The sequence below is a fragment of the Bos mutus genome, chromosome 1, assembly GCF_027580195.1.
Source record: "Bos mutus isolate GX-2022 chromosome 1, NWIPB_WYAK_1.1, whole genome shotgun sequence".
Lineage (NCBI taxonomy): Eukaryota > Metazoa > Chordata > Mammalia > Artiodactyla > Bovidae > Bos > Bos mutus.
In genome coordinates this window covers 38,057,957-38,069,314 of record NC_091617.1, presented here as the reverse complement: position 1 = coordinate 38,069,314, position 11,358 = coordinate 38,057,957, and the positions used below count along the sequence as shown (strand labels likewise).

At 40.8% G+C, this 11,358-nt stretch overlaps 1 pseudogene; it reads right to left on the bottom strand.

Annotated features, from left to right (window-relative positions):
* Positions 1–1,081: 1,081 nt before the first annotated feature.
* Positions 1,082–9,204, bottom strand: LOC102278746 (elongation factor 1-alpha 1-like; annotated as a pseudogene).
* Between the last annotated feature and the right edge of the window lie 2,154 nt (positions 9,205–11,358).

Genomic DNA, 11,358 nt, shown 5'->3' with positions numbered 1-11,358 from the left:
CCAAATGGTAACTTTAAAATGATCAGAAAATGAATTATCTTTCATACTAGTCTATATTCCCTGGATAATTCTTGAATTTGTCATCACCAATGAGACACAATAAGAATTTCTGAGAAAGTCATTGAAAGCTGGTAGTCTCTAACAGGGTTTCCCAGGTGGTGCAAGTGGTCAAGAACCTGCCTGCCAATGCAGAAGGTGCAAGAGACACGAGTTCAATTACTGGTTTGGGAAGATCCCTTGGAGGAAGGCATGGCAACCCGTTCCAGTATTCTTGCCTGGAGAATCTCCGTGGATAGAGGAGCCTGGGGGGCTATAGTCCATAGGGTCACAAAGAGTTGGACATGACTGAAGTGACTTACCATGGCCATAGTCTCTAACAGCATGATGGATAATGCAGTGTTGTGGTAAAGACCGATGCTGAAGCTGAAGCTCCAATATTTGACCATCCAATGCAAAGAACTGACTCGTTGGAAAAGACCCTGTTGCTAAGAAAGATTGAAGGCAGGAGGAGATGGGGACAGCTGAAGGTGAGATGGTTGGATAGCATCACTGACTCGATGGACATGAGTTTGAGCAAACTCTGGGAGTTGGTGATGGGCAGGCAAGCCTGGTGTGTTGCAGTCCATGGGGTCACAAAGAGACGGACATGGCTAAGTGACTGAACTGAACTGAAGTAAAGGTGAAATAGGCATTAAACAAATGGAGTTAGAAAAATTAGATGCAAGAGGAATATATATGGTTTAAATACAAATAGGTTCTATAAAGCCATGGAATCATTAGTAATCATACTGTTGCTACTTTTTTCTCACAATATGAGATAAGAAATTAGTCAGGAATGTCACATTTGACAATAAAGAGCCCAGAAGGGCCTCTTAATCTGAGCAAGAGGAGATGGTACCTGGACCCTGTAGAGATTCTTTCCATGCACTTATTGGACAATAAACCAACTCAGAAGTAACTATGCTTTACTAATTATTCTAAATTTTCACTGATAAATTATCATATCTCACATAGGCCCATGGATTCAATAACACACTTTTTCTTTTTCTCATTAAACTTTTTTTTAATGGGTCTCAAATTCTGTGACAGATTTTTGGTCAAGTTGTTTTCATTAAAAAATACTGATTTTAAAAACTAATAACTTAAAAAACTGCCACACACAAAACATATGGTCCACAAAACATTCTCCTTTCCTTCTGAAGGTTTTACGGTACATTGTGATCATTAACCAGTCTTTTACAATTAAATTTAAATGGCCAATTGAGACAAACAGTTCTGAGACCATTCTTCCACCACTTATTAAGACTGGGGTGGCAGGTATTGGGGATAATATTCATTTAGCCTTCTGAGCTTTCTGGGCAGACTTGGTGACCTTGCCAGCTCTGGCTGCCTTCTTGTCCAATGCTTTGATGACACGCACAGTGACTGTCTATCTCATGTCACTCACAGCAAAATGGCCCAGGGGAGGATAGTCAGAGAATCTCTCGACACACATGGGCTTGCTAAGAACCATATCAACAATGGCAGCATCACCAGATTTCAAGAATTTAGGGCCATCTTTCAGCTTTTTGCCAGAACGACGATCAATTTTCTCCTTCAGCTCAGCAAACTTGCAAGCGATGTGAGCAGGGTGACAGTCCAGCACAGGTGCATATCCAGCACTGATTTGGCCTGGATGGTTCAAAATAATCACCTGAGCTTTGAAGCCAGCTGCTTCCATTGGTGGGTCATTTTTGCTGTCAGCAGTCACATTCCCACAATGAACATCTTTGACAGATACGTTCTTGACATTGAAGCCCAGATTGTCCCCAGGAAGGGCTTCACTCGATGCTTCATGGTGCGTTTCTACAGACTTCACTTCAGTTGATACATTGACTGGAGCAAAGATGACCACCATGCCAGGTTTGAGAACACCAATCTCCACTCAACCCACAGGGACAGTACCAATACCACCAATTTTATAGACATCCTGGAGTGGCAAACACAAGGGTTTGTCAATTGGGTGAATTGGTGGCAGGATGCAACCCAGAGCCTCAAGCAGGATGATCCCACTGGCATTGCCGTTTTTATGGGTGACTTTCCATCCCTTGAACCATGGCATGTTAGCACTTGGCTCCAGCATGTTGTCCCCATTCCAGCCAGAAATTGGCACAAATGCTACTGTGTTGGGGTTGTAGCCAATTTTCTTAATGTAGGTGCTGACTTCCTTAACAATTTCCTCTTATCTCTTCTGGCTGTAGAGTAGCTCAGAGGAATCCATTTTGTTAACTCCAACAATTAGCTGTTTTACACCCAGAGTGTAAGCCAGAAGGGCATGCTCACGGGTCTGCTGGTTCTTGGAGATACTGGCTTCAAATGCACCAACACCAGCAACAACAATCAGTACAGCACAGTCAGCCTGGGATGTGCCTGTAATCCTGTTTTTAATGAAATCTCTGTGTCCTGGGGCATGAATGATAGTAACATGAATGATAGTAAATCTGTCCTCAAATTTCCACAGGGAGACATCAATGGTGATACCATGCTCACGTTCAGCTTTCAGTTTGTCCAGGACCCAGGCATACTTGAAGGAGCCCTTTCCCATCTTGGCAGCCTCCTGCTTGAACTTTTCAATAGTTCTCTTGTCGATCCCGCCACATTCATAGATCAGATGGCTAGTCGTGGTAGACTTCCCTGAATCTACATGCCCAATGACAACGATGTTGTTGTGGGTTTTCCTTTCCCATTTTTGCTTAGGTTTAACAGTGGTTTTCATGACACCTGTGTCCTGGAGGCAAACCAGTTGCCAAAAAGTGTGCCAATAACACACTTTTAGTCAAATTGTTTAGATAAGGGCCCCACAAAAATATTTCCCTGGGTCTTTTTTATTTTTTCCAACAGTGGCTATGACTAGAATTCATTCACATGGATACACCTAATTACAAGGGTGAATGGAAATGTAGTTCTTAAAGTACTAAGCTAAGTCAAGCAAGAATAGAAAGTATTTGTGTGGAGTGTGTATGTGTGCATGGCTAGCAATTCTATTACTGAGAGTTAGATGATAAATATGAACATGTAAGTTATCGAGTATGTTACAGTGTAAAATGTGTTTTAAAGAAAAAGTTGAAATGAGAGATGGGAGTGTCTAATCTATGTTAGACTCTTAATAATGCTTAATAGTGGGAATAAAGCCATGTTCATCATAAGACTAGTTTTGATCTTATTTTGCCCATAATGGATTACTTTCTTATCTTCATATAAACTTGTATCTATAATGAATTATTCTCTTCTTTGCTTACTTTATTTCAATTCATTGTTTAGAGTCCAGGACAATCAGCATTTATTTAATCAAGCTCTCTTTTCTCACTGATTATTCCCTCTAGTTTTTCTGAGCAATTTTGTTTATGGTTTAACTATTCTATCTACCTCATTCTGCACTCTATCACACTGAATAGTGCATATTCCTTGAAAACAGGATTCATCACTTACTTTTTATCTTTGAATCCCATAATGCTTACTGTTGACTTAAGCTTAGGAAGTCCTCTACAAATGTTTGCTGAATTGACTTTAGGGCTGTTCACCTTGAAAAGGTGGGGCGTCCCAGGCGGTGCTAGTGGTAAAGAACCTGCCTGCCAATACAAGAGAAATAAGAAATGTGAGTTTGATCCCTGGGTCCAGAAGATCCCCTGGAGGAGGACACAGCCACTCACTCCAGTATTCTTGTCTGGAGAACCCATGGACGGAGGAGGAGCCTTGGAGGATATAGTCCATAGAGTCGCAGAGTCGCACATGACTGAAGCAACTTAGCACAGCACAGCACAGTACCTTGGAAAGGTAGCAAAGGCTCAGCTCTTAGTAAGCAATTGTGTCTTAGGAAAATTCATATAACTCATATAACTTTTGGATGTTTTGTGGTAAAGGTATAAATCATTTCAGTTCAGTTCAGTCGATCAGTCGTGTCTGACTTTTTGCGACCCCATGAATCACAGCATGCCAGGCCTCCCTGTCCATCACCAACTCCCGGAGTTCACTCAGACTCACGTCCATCGACTCAGTGATGTAACCCAGCCATCTCATCCTCTGTCGTCCCCTTCTCCACCTGCCCCCAATCCCTCCCAGCATCAGAGTCTTTTCCAATGAGTCAACTCTTCGCATGAGGTGGCCAAAGTACTGGAGTTTCAGCTTTAGCATCAGTCCTTCCAAAGAAATCCCAGGGCTGATCTCCTTCAGAATGGACTGGTTGGATCTCCTTGCAGGCCAATGGACTCTCAAGAGTCTTCTCAACACCACAGTTCAAAAGTATCAGTTCTTTGGTGCTCAGCTTTCCTTACAGTCCAACTCTCACATCCATACATGACCACTGGAAAAACCATAGGCTTGACTAGACAGACCTTTGTTGGCAAAGTAATGTCTCTGCTTTCCAATATGCTGTCTAGGTTGGTCATAACTTTTCTTCTAAGGAGTAAGCGTCTTTTAATTTCATGGCTGCAATCACCATCTGCAGTGATTTGGGAGCCCAGAAAAATAAAGTCTGACACTGTTTCCATTGTTTCCCAATCTATTTCCCAAGAAGTGATGGGACTGGATGCCATGATCTTCATTTTCTGAATGTTGAGCTTTAAGCCAACTTTTTCACTCTCCTCTTTCACTTTCACTTTCATCAAGAGGCTTTTTAGTTCCTCTTCACTTTTTGCCATAAGGGTGGTATCATCTGCATATCTGAGGTTATTGACATTTCTCCCAGTAATCTTGATCCCAGCTTGTGCTTCTTCCAGTCCAACATTTCTCATGATGTACTCTACATATAAGTTAAATAAGCAGGGTGACAATATACAACCTTGACGTACTCCTTTTACTATTTGGAACCAGTCTATTGTTCCATGTCCAGTTCTAACTGTTGCTTCCTGACCTGCATACAGGTTTCTCAAGAGGCAGGTCAGGTGGTCTGGTATTCCCATCTCTTTCAGAATTTTCCACAGTTGATTGTGATCCACACAGTCAAAGGCTTTGGAATAGTCAATAAAGCAGAAATAGATGTTTTTCTGGAACTCTCTGGCTTTTTCCATGATCCAGTGGATGTTGGCAATTTGATCTCTGGTTCTTCTGCCTTTTCTAAAACCAGCTTGAACATGAGGAAGTTCACGGTTCACATATTGCTGAAGCCTGGCTTGGAGAATTTTGAGCATTACTTTACTAGCATGTGAGATGAGTGTAATTGTGCTGTAGTTTGAGCATTCTTTGGCATTGCCTTTATTTGGGATAGGAATGAAAACTGACCTTTTCCAGTCCTGTGGCCACTGCTGAGTTTTCCAAATTTGCTGGCATATTGAGTGCAGTGCTTTCACAGCATCATCTTTCAGAATTTGAAATAGCTCAACTGGAATTCTATCACCTCCACTAGCTTTGTTCGTAGTGATGCTTTCTAAGGCCCAGTTCACTTCACATTCCAGGATGTCTGGCTCTAGGTAAGTGATCACACTGTTGTGATTATCTGGGTCATGAAGATATTTTTTGTACAGTTCTTCTGTGTATTCTTGCCACCTCTTCTTAATATCTTCTGCTTTTGTTAGGTCCATACCATTTCTCTATAAATCATTTAGAATGAACTAATTTGAAATATTTCTTAATTGTCAGCTACCATGGAGTTAGCCAAGAAAAATTAATTTTTAATCCTTTGTTTTTCAAAGGCCTTTGCATTTAGGATTAACTTAATATATATAAAAAAAAAAACCTTAGAGAAAGTATACATCAAAATTTTATAGACATTTTTCTGATGCTTAGTACATAATGGTGTATTATCAGCCTGGCCCATTACTTTAAATCACTAAACAGCCATTAACATTTTAATAAAATAAAATGTCCCTGTCTATCTACAAATAAAATTGCTGGGGAATTTATAAGGCACTTGAATTCTAATTTAGGAAAGCTGATTTCAAAATGCCAAAATGATTACAAATCTTATAAAAGTATTTAGAAACACAAGGATGAGGATGGGAGCCTATCTTGTGAACAAGGAAGAAATTTCAGGTAAATAACTGGAAAACTCATTTTCAAACCCTTTTGCCAGGACTGAATATAGAAGTTGTGACAGAGGCTTGAGGACCATGGGACAGCTAGAAATTCTGATTCTTTCCCTTTTCCTCAGCTTTCCTATGAACTACAACTGGTGAAAGGGAAGGGGCATTAGCACTTAATCTGTAGTTCCTGACATCACAGGACACATAGTAGCTGACCCAGAGGATGGTGTTCCCCAAGATGGGACCTACAGTTTCAAAATTAATGGCAAACTGATCCACACTGGAAATTTCTTGGTAAGTCACCAAAAATCTCTCAGATGCAGCAAATTGCACTTCGACTCCAGTGTCGGAGGGTTTACTTGGAACAATGCACACAAGCCCTTTCATCCTGAAACAAAACTTCTCTGAAATATTTTACAGGGAATTCAGTAGGATTTGGTCCATTGGTGAATTTAGATCAGTTAAAAGGAGCACCATTTTTTCCTTGACTAATTTCTGCGTTTACTATATTTTATTCAAATTGTTATTATATTATTTATCTATCTGCCTTAAAGGGGGAGAGCATTGAAATTACCACTCTACTCCTTTTTTTGATGGAGACTATGAAATGCTTTTTCCTTCTATCATCTCATCCTTAAATTATTGACTATAGTATGACTACAACATGGACCCTGATGCCAATCTTCTCTGTTACTTGGGAAGCCTACAATGCTCCATACTCATTAGAATGTTTGATATTCCAAATAGCAGTCAGTACTGAGTCTCACAGATAACTTCCAAGCTCAGCCCCTTCATTATCTCTGCTTAACATTTGGTTTCTCAGCTTGGTGCTATGTGCCTGGCATTTGTTTCTTTCCTTTTATAGCTATATGAAGTTTGTATGCATGCCCAGAGACCTGCTAGCAGCAGACCTATTTTGAAAGAACAATAAGGTAAATAAATTAACTTTGATCTTTTTATACCATATTCAATGTACCATCTTAAGGTTGATAGAAGCAAAATCACAGATACATCTTTTGAATTTCATGTTTATGAAATATGGAGATTGTGGCTTAGGGGGAGTGGTAAAATAGGTGGAGGAGGTGGCTGATAAAGAAGAAGCCTGTTTAAGAAAGTAGGGCTGGGGCTTCCTTGGCAGCTCAAGAGTAAAGAATCTGCCTGCCAGTGAAGGAGACATGGGTTTAGGTTTGATCTCTGATCCAGAAAGATACCACATGCCATGAAGTGACTAAGCCCTGCATCATAACCATTGAGCCTGTGCTCTAGAGCCTGGAGCTGCAACTATTAAAGCCCATGCATGCTAGAGCCTGTGCTCCACGACAAGAGAAGCCATGCAATGAGAAACCTGAGCGCTGCAACTAGAGAGTAGCCCCCAGTCACCACAACTAGAGAAAAGTCAGCATAGCAACAAAGACTCACACAGCCAAAAATAAATGAATAAATACAATTATAATTTAAAAAAAAAAAAAAGAAAGAAAGAAAGTCGGACTGGAGAAAGACTTGGAGAAGACACTGGTCAGCTGGTGAATGAAAAAGGGGTATGACTTCTACAGCAGCAGTGGACAAAAGGGGGGAAGTTTACCTACAAAATCTCTATGTTACACCTGAGCTAGCAAGGAAATGTAACATTTGAAGCTACACTTACTGAGTTAAAAGAGAAAAAAATATAACAGAGACAAAAATCTGAGTTAGATACTCCTTTTTTTAGTGGGAACAAGATCAAAATATTACAAAAAGCAGAAATATTTACAGTAAAAAATATCAATAACTTGACCTAATGGAGATTTAAGTGCATATTTGCATTGCATAGATTAATCAAGTTTATAGTCACTTTCCAGAAAAAAATATCATAATCTGATAGTTTATTTTGCCAGATAGTTAATTTTGCCAAACATGCTATATTTATTTTCAAATGTATCTTTTTATTGTGATTGTTACTAAAAACTGGCTTAAAATGCAGCATCATTTACTAACAAAAATATCGCCCCTCACTACATGGTTACTTTCCAATGATATTTTGCTAGAAAATTGTATCTACAAGTGCACATCTGAAAGAGACGGTTAATTCAATTGCATCTGTTTCAGGCTGAGGACCTTTTTGTCTGGAACTTCCTAAAAATGGACATTTGAAATAGTGTTCAATGTATTTCAATATTAATGTTAATTAAAATATTTTGTTAAAATTTAAGTCAGTTCTGTAGTATGAACTCAAGAAAAATTCATTCTTATTTTCTATTTCTTATTTCTGCTGCTGCTGCTGCTAAGTCGCTTCAGTCGTGTCTGACTCTGTGCGACCCCAAAGACAGCAGCCCACCAGCCTCTTCCGTCCCTGGGATTCTCCAGGCAAGAATATTGGAGTGGGTTGCCATTTCTTTCACTCAGTCGCTTCAGTCGTGTCCGATTCTGTGTGAACCCATGGACTGCAGCCCACCAGGCTCCTCCGTCCCTGGGATTCCCCAGGCAAGAAGACTGGAGTGGGCTGCCATTTCCCTCTCCATATAGTACTAAATGTGTAATTTTTTATGTATTACCCAAAAAAAGGCATTAATTTAACACTACATTTTTAGTAGTTTGGCTGACATTCAGTTCACTTCAGTTGCTCAGTCGTGTCCAACTCTTTGCGACCCCATGAATCATAGCACGCCAGGCCTCCCTGTCCATACCAACTTCTGGAGTTTACTCAAATTCATGTCCATTGACTTGGTGATTTCATCCAGTCATCTCATCCTTTGTCGTCCCCTTCTCCTCCTGCCCCTAGTCCCTCCCAGCATCAGAGTCTTTTCCAATGAGTCAACTCTTCACATGAGGTGGCCAAAATATTGGAGTTTCAGCTTTAGCATCAGTCCTTCCAAAGAACACCCAGGACTGATCTCCTTCAGAATGGACTGGTTGGATCTCCTTGCAGTCCAAGGGACTCTCAAGAGTCTTCTCCAACACCACAGTTTAAAAGCATCAATTCTTCAGTGCTCAGCTTTTTTCACAGTCCAACTCTCACATCCATACATGACCACTGGAAAAACTGTATCCTTGACTAGACAGACCTTTGTTGGCAAAGTAATGTCTCTACTTTTTAATATGCAATCTAGGCCAGTCATAACTTTCCTTCCAAGGAATATGCGTCTTTTAATTTCATTGCTGCAATCACCATCTGCAGTGATTTTGGAGCCCCCCAAAATAAAGTCTGACACTGTTTCCACTGTTTCCCCATCTATTTCTATGAAGTGATGGGTCCAGATGCCATGATCTTTGTTTTCTGAATGTTGAGCTTTAAGCCAACTTTTTCACTCTCCTATTTCACTTTCATCAAGAGACTTTTTAGTTTCTCTTCACTTTCTGCCATAAGGGTGCTGTCATCTGCATATCTGAGGTTATTGATATTTTTCCTGGCAATCTTGATTCCAGCTTGTGCTTCTTCCAGCCCAGCGTTTCTGATGATGTACTCTGCATATAAGTTAAATAAGCAGAGTGACAATATACAGCCTTGACATACTCCTTTTCCTATTTGGAACCAGTCTATTGTTCCATGTCCAGTTCTAACTGTTGCTTCCTGACCTGCATACAGGTTTCTCAAGAGGCAGGTCAGGTGGTCTGGTATTCCCATCTCTTTCAGAATTTTCCACAGTTGATTGTGATCCACACAGTCAAAGGCTTTGGAATAGTCAATAAAGCAGAAATAGATGTTTTTTCTGGAACTCTCTTCCATTTTCCATGATCCAGTGGATGTTGGCAATTTGATCTCTGGTTCTTCTGCCTTTTCTAAAACCAGCTTGAACATCTGGAAGTTCATGGTTCATGTATTGCAGAAGCCTGGCTTGGAGAATTTTGAGCATTACTTTACTAGCGTGTGAGGTGAGTGCAATTGCACAGTAGTTTGAGCATTCTTTGGCATTTCCTTTCTTTGCAATTGGAATGAAAACTGACCTTTTCCAGTCCTGTGGCCACTGCTGAGTTTCCCAGATTTGCTGGCAAATTGAGTGTAGCACTTTCACAGCATCATCTTTCAACATTTGGAATAGCTCAACTGGAATTCCATCACCTCCACTAGCTTTGTTCATAGTGATGCTTTCTAAGGCCCACTTGACTTCACATTCCAGGATGTCTGGCTCTAGATGAGTGATCACACCATTGTGATTATCTGGGTCATGAAGATCTTTTTTGTACAGTTCTTCTGTGTATTCTTGCCACCTCTTTTTAATATCTTCTACTTCTGTTTAGTTCAGTTCAGTTCAGTCGCTCAGTCGTGTCCAACTCTTTGCAATCCCATAAATTGCAGCACACCAGGCCTCCCTGTCCATCACCAACTCCCAGAGTTCACTCAGACTCACGTCCATCGAGTCAGTGATGCCATCCAGCCATCTCATCCTCTGTTGTCGCCTTCCCTCCTGCCCCCAGTCCCTCCCAGCATCAGAGTCTTTTCCAGTGAGTCAACTCTTCTCATGAGGTGGCCAAAGTACTGGAGTTTCAGCTTTAGCATCAGTCCTTCCAAAGAACACCCAGGGCTGATCTTCAGAATGGACTGGTTCGATCTCCTTGCAGTCCAAGGGACTCTCAAGAGTCTTCTCCAACACCACAGGTCAAAAGCATCAGTTCTTCGGTGCTCAGCCTTCTTCACAGTCCAACTCTCACGTCCATACATGACCACAGGAAAAACCATAGCCTTGACTAGACAGACCTCTTTTCGCAAAGTGATGTCTCTGCTTTTCAAGATGCTATCTAGGTTGGTCCTAACTTTCCTTCCAAGGAGTAAGCATCTTTCAATTTCATGGCTGCAATCACCATCTGCAGTGATTTTGGAGCCCAGAAAAATAAAGTCTGACACTGTTTCCACTGTTTCCCCTTCTATTTCCCATGAAGTGATGGGACCAGATGCCATGATCTTCATTTTCTGAATGTTGAGCTTTAAGCCAACTTTTTCACTCTCCTCTTTCACTTTCATCAAGAGGCTTTTTAGTTTCTCTTCACTTTCTGCCATAAGGGTGGTGTCATCTGCATATCTGAGGTTATTGGTATTTCTCCTAGCAATCTTGATTGCAGCTTGTATCTGCTTCTGTTAGGTCCATGCTATTCCTGTCCTTTATCGAGCCCATCTTTGCATGAAATATTCCCTTGGTGTAATTTTCTTGAAGAGATCTCTAGTCTTTCCCATTCTGTTGTTTTCCTCTATTTCTTTGCATTGATTGCTGAGGAAGGCTTTCTTATCTCTTCTTGCTGTTGTTTGGAACTCTGCATTCAGATGCTTATATCTTTCCTTTTCTCCTTTGCTTTTCACTTCTCTTCTTTTCACAGTTATTTGTAAGGCCTCCCCAGACAGCCATTTTGCTTTTTTGCATTTCTTTTCCATGGGGATGGTGTTGATCCCCTT